Here is a 10,496-nt window from a genome sequence, read left to right on the forward strand (position 1 = left end):
CTGGGGGGAGGGTGCTATATTAATATTTTTAAAGTAGGCTTCAGAACAAGAAATATTCCCAGAGTTAAAAAATAATAATTACATCAAAAAGACATAACAATACTAAATGTGTTTTATTAATTAATATAGCTTCAAAATACATAAAGTAAAAACTAATAAAGCCAAAAGGATAAATAGACAGATCTACAATTGTAGTTAGACACATCAACACTATCTGTGAATGATCAAACAAGTAGGCAAAAAAATCAGTAAGGGTCTAGAAGACTCGAACTACACTAAGAACCACCTTGATCAAAGAACATCATGACAGCAGCAGAATACACACTCTTTCCAGGTACACATGGGATAGTCACCAAGATCAACCATAACTGGCCCATAAAGCACATTTCATAAGTTTAACCTAATTTATCTTTCTGTCTTTTTTTTTTTATTTAGTTTAACCAAATTTAAAACAGATTGAAATCATACAAAATGTTATCTGACCATGCAGTTGTTATCTATTATGGTATAACAAATTACTACAAAACTTAGAAGCCTAAAACTACAAATATTTAAATGACCCCCATAGTTTCTGGGGGCCAGGAACCCGAGCATGGCTTAGCTGGGTGGTTCTGACTCAGGATCTCTCATGATGTCTCAGCCAAAATATAGGCCAGGCCTGCAGTCACCTAAGGCTCACACAGGTAGTGATTGGATACCTTCAGTCTGTCGGCAAGTGGGCCTCTCTGTAGCTCGCCTGAGCATCCTCACATGTGACGGATGGTTCTGCTCAGAGCAAAGAACGAGAACTACTCTGGTAAAATGAGCTGGGGGGTGGGCGATTACACCAGGATGCGTATAACAGAAAATAGGGATCACAGGGGATCTTCCTGGAGGCTGTTCACCAAAGACCATACCTATAAATAAATACCAGAAGGCTATTTACATAAATGAAACAATACATCCTATTTACAGAATTGAAAAATCTATAAAGATTCCAAGAGCACTCAAATATGAATTTGCAGCTTCATATAATTCCAATCAAAATACATAGCAAATATATTTTGATTCTGCTGTAATAATTCAAATGAAAGCATTGATTTGGGAGGTGATCCCAAGAAACACAGATTGAAAGATTATTTTAAAGATGCCAACCAAGAGCACCCAAATTAATCTTTACTTTCACAATAATTCCACCCAAAATGTGTGGTGAATATATCTTGACTTAAGAATTGGGATAAGAATTCAATGAAAAATTCTCACTTATAATTGGGAGCAAAGCTGAGTACTCAAAAGCGTACAGAGTGATATAATGGACTTGAGAGGCTCAGAAGAGAGAGGGTAGAAGGGGAGTGTGGGATAAAAAACCTACAGTTTAGATACAATGTATACTGCTTGGGTGATTGGTGCACTAAAATCTCAGAATTCACCACTATATAATTCATCCATGTAACCAAAAACCACTTGTACCCCAAAAGCTATTGAAATAAAAAAATTTAATTAAAAAAAGAATTCAAATAAAAATAATGTATTTGGAAGATGATTTCATGCAACCCAAGTAGAGGGATGGGGAAATGAGAAAGAAAAGAGAAAGCAGTCGATCAAGTGTGAGTTATCAGCCAAGGCACTGCTGTGGACAACACTGAGCTTCAGCCCAGTGTGCAACTTTGAGTTCCAACGTAGACCACAAGCCTCATTCTTACCCTCCAAAATGGAAAACAAAAAGCAACAACAACAAACAAACCTGGTGCTTTTATAGGTCAACTTCCATCAGTCATTGGTGGAGAGGGGCACTCCTGGGGATTTGGTGGCATTAATTTCTAGGCGTTCCTAGCTTGTTTTTCGCATCAGCAGAGTGGTGTGAAAGCCCCTTAGACCTACGATGAAAACACCACAAACAAACCAACAAACAAACAAACAGAATGTAGCTGGCCCCAATCAAACAAACAAACAAACAGAATGCAGCTGGGCCCTAGCCCGAATGCAGCTGGACCCAAACAGACAAACAGACAAACAGAATGCAGCTGGTGGGCTTGCACGCACAGAAATAGGAAGGTCTAAGAATTGGGCGGAGCATCACCTGCTACTACATAACACCTCTAGAGAACATCCCACCCCTTTGTGGACGTTTGCTTTAGGTACAGCTGCACGCAGATCTGTGTGAAGACTCATCCTGAGCTTCTCACCTGCAAAAGTGACCTGAACATCTTCCTCAGTTCTGCCTCTGGACCATTGCTAAAGTTGTAGGAGTTCTCTTGGTCCACCTGAAAGCACAGCTCAGTCCTCTGCACCAATTCATTCATGAGGAAACCCTCAAATGATAGCTGCCGAGCCTGTGAGTACATACTCCGGTCATCATTTCAGGTGAACAATTCTAGGAGGTGTTCCGCACATTTTCCAAGACGTCCGGCAGGAATCAAGGCCTGACAGCTCATAGGGCCACAGCAATGTGCAACTCTTGGTCTTCTTGCTCTTTCACTCTTCCTTCTATGATTCCCTCTCTATTTTGGTTGATTATCCCTAACCAGAAAAAAAAAAAGGCAGCATCAAACTAAAAAGGCTCAACCAAGTAACCATCATACACATAAATGATTAAAGAAGCTCTTATTCTTGTTATCATCCTGAGTGCAACTGTGATTACTGAGAAATAGTATCACTACTGGTCATCAGCATTATCCCCAGACTTATCCTGTTGAAAATAGTGACCAGGTGTGGGGGCTCACGCCTGTAATTTCAGCACTTTGGGAGGCTGAGGTAGGAGGATTGCTTGAGCCCAGGAGTTTGAGACAAGCCTGGGCAACATGGCGAGACTCACATCTCTACAAAATATTTAAAAATAGCCAGGTACGGTGGTGCACACCTATAGCTCCAGCTACTCAAGAGGCTGAAGCAGGAAGATTGCTCGAGCCCAGGGATTTGAGGCTGCAGCGAGCTGTGATAATGCCACTGTGCTCTAGCCTGGATGACCCAGCGAGACCCTGTCTCAAAAAAAAAAAAAAAAAAAAGAGTAAAGATATTTTGTTTCAAAGAGTCAAACATGTTGTGGATCTTCAGATAATTTGTCCTCACCTTTTGGGCTTCAGTGGAGTAAAAATTAAGTTATTGTAAACTCTCAAGCACTATAGAATATGAAGTAAGATAAAGACTTTCTGAGTGGCCGTTGCTCCTCTAAACAAGAATAAATTTTTGTTATGAAAAAAGTCAGGATCCCTCTACTCCCCAAGTAAATCATACATATGGTAAGTCATTGAGTAGAAAGATGCTCATCTACTGTAATGCTTATCTCCAGAGATGTCCAGCATTAACATATCCCCCTTTTCTTTTTGACAAAACCGCCATCAATCCATAGTTGATTCCAATGGGATGTATTTAAAGGGTGAAGAAAAGTTGAAAGCTCTAAGCTGTATTATCATTTGTAAAGAAAATTAAGCATAAATTATTGAGTCGATTATAAAATCGAATAAAATCTATAATAGAAATAGACCATAAAGCCAATAAAATTTAAACATTAATGAGATGCATAAAATTGTTTTGCTGAAACATGTTTTCCTATGTAGGGAAAAGAGAGATCAGACTGTTACTGTGTCTATGTAAGAAAGGAAGACATAAGAAACTCCATTTTGATCTGTACCCTGAACAACTGTTTTGCCTTGAGATGCTGTTTATCTGTAACTTTAGCCCCATAAAAACATGTGTTGTATGGAATCAAGGTTTAAGGGGTGTGCAGGATGTGCCTTGTTAACAAAATGTTTACAGGCAGTGTGCTTGGTAAAAGTCATCGCTGTTCTCCAGTCTCGATTAACCAGAGGCACAATGCACTGTGGAAAGCCGCAGGGACCTCTGCCCAAGAAAGCCTGGGTATTGTCCAAGGTTTCTCCCCACTGAGACAGCCTGAGATACGGCCTCGTGGGAAGGGAAAGACCTGACCATCCCCCAGCCTGACACCCGTAAAAGGTCTGTGCTGAGGAGGATTAGTAAAAGAGAAAGGCCTCTTGCAGTTGAGATAGAGGAAGGCCTCCTCTCCTACATGCCCCTGGGAACAGAATGTCTCGGTGTAAAACCCGATCGTACATTCGTTCTATTCTGAGATAGGAGAATACTACCCTGTGGCTGGAGGTGAGATACGCTGGCGGCAATGCTGCTCTGTTACTCTTTACTACACTGAGATGTTTGGGTGAAGAGAAGCATAAATCTGGCCTGCGTGCACATCCAGACATAGTACCTTCCCTTAAACTTATTTGTGACACAGATTCCTTTGCTCACATGTTTTCTTGCTGAGCTTCTCCCCACCCTGCTCTCCTGCCACATTCCCCTTGCTGAGATAGTGAAAACAGTAATTAATAAATACTGAGGGAACTCAGAGACAGGTGCCAGTGCAGGTCCTCCGTATGCTGAGCACCAGTCCCCTGGGCTCACTGTCCTTTCTCTATACTTTGTGTCTTATTTCTCTTCTCAGTCTCTCGTCCCATCTGATCAGAAATACTCACAGGTGTGGAGGGGCTGACCCCCTTCACTTCCTACTGCATAGGAAGAAACTTTTCTGTTCCTTAGAAAGCAAATAGGGCTTTACATGTACCCTGTTGCCTGCTGTTAGGTAGTTTCCTGTTGCTGTTGTAAGAAATTACCACAGTTAGTGGTTTAAAACCACACAATGTTTTACATCTTGCAATTCTGGAGATTAGAAGTTTGGCATAAGCCCTGCTGGACTCAAGGTATCCACAGGGCTGCTTTCCTTCTGGAGGCTCTAGAGAAGAATTGGTGGGCTTGAATTTTTTTCAAGCAGAAAAAATTGCCGTATTTATGTGATATATAAATATTACAACATCTCTTGATCCACAGTATAGTCTGTCTCTCTTTTTCTGTCTCTCTCTTTTTCTCTGTCTCTCTATCTATCTCATCTGCCTCCCTCTTTTACTTGTAAGAATCTTTGTAGTTACTTTGGGTCCAGCCATATGGTCCTTAATGTAATCATGTTTACAAAATCCCTTTTGCCATATATAGCAACATAATTACAGGTTCTGGAGATGAGGATGTGAGGATGTGGACATCTATTTTGGGGAAGGAGGCATTAACCTGCCTGCCACACCTGCCTGCGTCTTGAGCTTCATCTCTTCCTTCTCCTCTTACATCCCATGCTCCAGCCATCCTGAACAACATGGGGCTTCCGGAAGACACTATGCTCTCACATCCACCCCATGTCTCCACGCTGGCTGTTCCATCTGCCTAGGACATCTCTTTCCTGAAATGAATACTTCCTATTTCTCCTTCAAGACCAAACACGAGTACTATTCTCTCCCTGAATTCTTCCTGGTCATCCTGACATCCCACCAACGCAATCCCCTCCTTTGGTTCACACAACGGTCTCTTCTACCCTCTTATTGCAATTACTACACTATGTTACAGCCATTTGTTCACTTGTCTTAGAGCACTTTGAGGTGACAAACTCTGTCTCACTGATCTATATATCCCCCATATCTAGTGTAGTCCTGGTGCATAACAGACATTCAATAAATTATTAACATATATAAATGAATAAACAAATCTGATAACCAAGGTACAGTCTAGTCTGGTCGAATGAAGGTTTATTTGTTCATTCGTTGACTTATATCAGGCATTTGGATTCAAATTGTGTTTATTGGACACCTAGAATTTCAATTCTTATGTCTTCCACTGAATTCTGCCTCACTTGTCAGCTTGAGAAGTGTGATGCCTTCATGACCTCATGGACTCTTAGCACAGCCTGTATTGTTCACATCAGCATCCTCACATCCTCATTTTTACACATAAAGAAATTGGAACACAAAATAGTTAAGAAACTAACCCTTGTTCACAAAGGGCTATCTTGAAATATCTTGTGGTATAACCCATAATTGATTCCAATGGGGTGTATTCAAAGGGTGAAGAGAAGTTGAAAGCTCTAAACTGTATTATCATTTGTAAAGAAAATTAAGCATAAATTATGGAGTCAATTATAAAATCAAATAAAACTTATAATAGAAATAGACCATAAAGCCAATAAAATTTAAACATTAATGAGATTCATAAAATTGTTTTGCTGAAATAAAAAACAAATGCCTGCTTGAAGCATTACATGGGCTGGGCATGGTGGCTCATGCCTATAATCCCAGCACTTCAGGAGACCAAGGTAGGCAGATTGTTCGAACCCAGGAGTTCAAGACCAACCTGAGTGACATGGCGAACCTCGTCTCTACAAAAAAGAAAATAACAAAAAATCAGCTGAGTGTGGTGGCGTGTACCTGTACCTGTAGTTCCAGCTACCCTGGAGGCTGAGGTGGGATGATCACCTGAGCCCAGGAGGTCAAGGTTGCAGTGAGCAGCAATCACACCACAGGGCACTCCAACCTGAGTGACAGAGGGAGACCCTATCTCCAAAAAGAGGAAGGAAGACAGGAAGGCAGGCAGGAAGGAAGGCAGGAAGGAAGGCAGGCAGGCAGGCAGGCAGGCAGGCAGGAAGGAAGGAAGGAAGGAAGGAAGGAAGGAAGGAAGGAAGGAAGGAAGGAAGGAAGGAAAAGGAAGGAAGGAAAAGGAAGAAAGGAAGGAAAAAAAGAAAGGAAAGAAAAAAGGAGATTACATAAACATGGCAAAGACTTCTAATTGGGAGGTTGTTTATATTTTAACATTTTACTTCTTTTTGTCACATGGTTTTATTTCCTCACTACTTTTCTAACTTCTAATATTTAAAAAAGAATCACATACACTTTGATGTCACAACTCACCATGATATCGGTTTTGTTTTACTTGATCAGACATAAACACACCACTTACATATTGTCTTTCTTTTTTATTTTCTCATTAACCTGAAAGAATTAAATTAATATGCTGGGTATTTTATGCCAGTAGATTCATAAACACAAACCTCTATCTTTGGTTAATAATACATGACTGTTCATGAATATAAAGTGATCCAGAATGCTTACATATTTTTTCATAATCATTCTAATAAATTTGTACATACACACATTTTCATATAGAATGTCAGAATGCTTACATATTTTTTCATAATCATTCTAATAAATTTGCACATACACACACACACATTTTCTTTTTCTTTTTTTTTTTTTTTTGAGACGGAGTCTCACGCTGTCGCCCAGGCTGGAGTGCAGTGGCATGATCTCGGCTCACTGCAAGTTCCACCTCCCGGGTTCATGCCATTCTCCTGCCTCAGCCTCCGAGTAGCTGGGACTACAGGCGCCTGCCACCACGCCCGGCTAGGTTTTTTTTTGTATTTTTAGTAGAGACGGGGTTTCACCATGTTAGCCAGGATGGTCTCGATCTCCTGACCTCGTGATCCACCCACCTCGGCCTCCCAAAGTGCTGGGATTACAGGTGTGAGCCACCGCGCCCGGCCAACATATTTTCATATAGAATGTCACGACTGTTGACAAACTAGTCAAACCATAGTTACAAAAATGCAAAATTTGATTATATAAAATAAACATATTTTATGACTTAGATTTTCCAGGTGATAAGAACAATTAAAAAATTAATTGTGCTTTTTTTAAACTTTTAGACTTAGGGGAAGGTATTTCATTGTATAACTATGTGATTCTCTTTTGGTCTCTGGTTTGACTAAATGAAGATTTTTTTTTTAAGATCAGCTTCTCATAATGAAACACAATGGAGAATCAAAACATGCAATTGCAGTGCACATTTTATCTACCATGTGTCTATTTCCTGACCTATCAATTAAGACACCAGAAGGATGATTTTTCTATCAGTCCTGCACTATCATTCAATATCTTAATATATCATCATCCATTATTATGCATAAAAACAGACATTTTCTTGTTTATAACTTTTCTGATGCATGTTCTACCTCTGTGATTATTTATTACCACTTAGGGCACACAGATATTTATGAATAATAATTTTATTTAGTAAATCTATCTTTTTATTTGTAATTTTTAGACATCCATTTTATTCTTATAAATTTTACTCAATCCTCTTTTATATAGGTCTGTATTTTTTAATACTACTATACCCTTCATAGTCAAAACTTTATTTTCTCTGCAATTTTCATGCCACATTAGATGAGTGCTTATCTCATTTTTCACTGAACTAAATTTCAAAATATGATTTAACAAATAATTATTTTTATTTCAAATGTGAACCACTCCCCTTCCATATATTAAAGTTTAAATAATTGATTGTCATTTTTCTACAACATTTTCTACCTCCTATATTGGCACTGTAGGGCCTAAATTGTTTGAGGTTTACAGTAAATGTACCATAGGACAGAATAAGCCTTTTATCAGTGGTCTGTTTAAAGGAAAATGCCTTGGATATTTTCCTATGTTAATTTTTTTGGATATCCTTAAGAGCCACTTTGCCAAATAATACAACATCACATTAAGATTGAGTTAGAGCTGTGTTTAAGTTATAAATTAATTTGGGAAAAATATAACTTTCACAAAAGCGACTGAGCCTCTCCAGGGAGACAGAATATTTATTTTTATAAATAAAAATAAATTTATATTTAATTTATATTTTTGTTTCCATTCATTTTTACATTTTTATTTGTTTTCAAATAGTGCATTTTCTTTTTCTTTTTTTTTTTTTTTTGAGACAGAGTCTCGCTCTGTCGCCCAGGCTGGAGTGCAGTGGTGCGATCTCGGCTCACTGCAAGCTCCGCCTCCCGGGTTCACGCCATTCTCCTGCCTCAGCCTCCCCAGTAGCTGGGACTACAGGCGCCGCCACCTCGCCCGGCTAATTTTTTGTATTTTTAGTAGAGACAGGGTTTCACCGTGGTCTCGATCTCCTGACCTTGTGATCCGCCTGCCTCGGCCTCCCAAAGTGCTGGGATTACAGGCGTGAGCCACCGCGCCCGGCCAAATAGTGCATTTTCAAAGGCAATACTGGTTTTTTATTTCTGTCATTGCTTATATCACAGAAAAAAATTTTAATCATATCAAAGAAGAGTTGAGACACATTGGAAATGGACATTAATCAACATGGCCAAGTTCATTCAAATCACTGCCTGAGGTTTTATCTACAATGTGCCCACCTTCATTAGTGTAGTTTGTTTTCTATATTCACAGTAGAAATTAATAAACATGCGCATTTCTAAAAATATTTTAAAATCTAGAACTTTCACTCCATTCTGTAATTAAATCACCACCATCAACCCCACTGTCCTTAACGGCTAACATTTCAATTACCCCAAGCTGCTTCTTCCCTGTGTAGAGCATTGACCCATTTGCAGTCAGTCCCAGAGCCCCAGGTTGCACCTGCTGGCTCTTCTACTGAATCCCATACAAATTTGTCACTGGATTTTCCACAGCCACTGCTGTCACTGCTTTCTCTTCTGTCTGCCACTTAGTTGTTGACCATAGACTTTCCTTATGTTCCTTGGCAGGGGACCTGACAAGGCTTTGACAGTGATTCAGGATGACTTGGACCTTGGCAGTGGAGGAACCACAGCCAGGAAATGAGAAAGGTGGTGATGATGCCTGTTGTCATTCTCCCCCAGCCTGACATGCCAACCAACGTCTACAATGTCCCCAGGACATCCCAACCCTGTGCTGGGTGCTGCCATTTTTCCACAGGGTACCTGGTATCCTTACTAGAGACAGACTTCCCTACCTAATTTGTCTTCCCTCTTGACTGGGAACCAAACCTTTTGCTCCTCTGTGCAGAAAGAGTGCTTTCTCCAGTCTCCCCTCAGATGCAGTCTCCTCTACTTACCAGATGGTGGTTTTCACTCCATTGCTCTATAAGCTGCCATCTCAAATTCTTTCTCAGGCCTCTCCCAACATGTCCTTGGCTCAGTAGAAGGCAAATTTTTGCTGATTAATATCCTGTGCATATAAGTTAGTTTTAAAAAAGTTCTGCTCATTTCAAATATGCTTACCCATTTTTAAAGCTGGTCTTTAACTGGACTAGGCAACCTTTGGAGAAGGAAGCTAGAATCATGGGTTGTCATATAAATATTCATTCACAACATTGTGGGTGCTTAGCCTTGAGGAGAAAAGGGTCATTACAGCTGTGACTTCTCCCTCTCAGAATTGAAAAGACATTTAGATAATGTGGAGGAAATACTTCTTGGATGCTATCTCAAAACTTTGAATTTAGATGAAGAGATTCTAGCATTAAAAGTGATATTTCTTTTTATTTCATAGAATAATTTCTACTGCAAGGGATATCAAAATTTTAACTGGTCCCTTGGGAGGCAGCGAGCTTTCTGTCATCTTTGGTGTTCAAGTAGAAAAGGGACAGCTACCATATAAGTCTTTGAGAAAGGCATTTGTTTGTAATGTACCTATTTTACCCTCTAGGGCAATGATCACAATGTCAATCACTTTAGAAACATTATAGAAGTGTGAATAATTCCGTCATTGAAGTCAGACAAACACGAATTCAAGTTTAAGCTCTATCATTCACAAGTAATATAGTCTTAGACAACATACAGTTATTCTTTCATAACATATTTTGCTCTCTTTTTGATGTGTAATAAACTAGTTTTTATTCCCTGCTAACTTGGAAGCAGAATGCATTCT

The sequence above is a fragment of the Macaca nemestrina genome, chromosome 8 (genome assembly GCF_043159975.1).
Source record: "Macaca nemestrina isolate mMacNem1 chromosome 8, mMacNem.hap1, whole genome shotgun sequence".
NCBI classification, from domain to species: domain Eukaryota; kingdom Metazoa; phylum Chordata; class Mammalia; order Primates; family Cercopithecidae; genus Macaca; species Macaca nemestrina.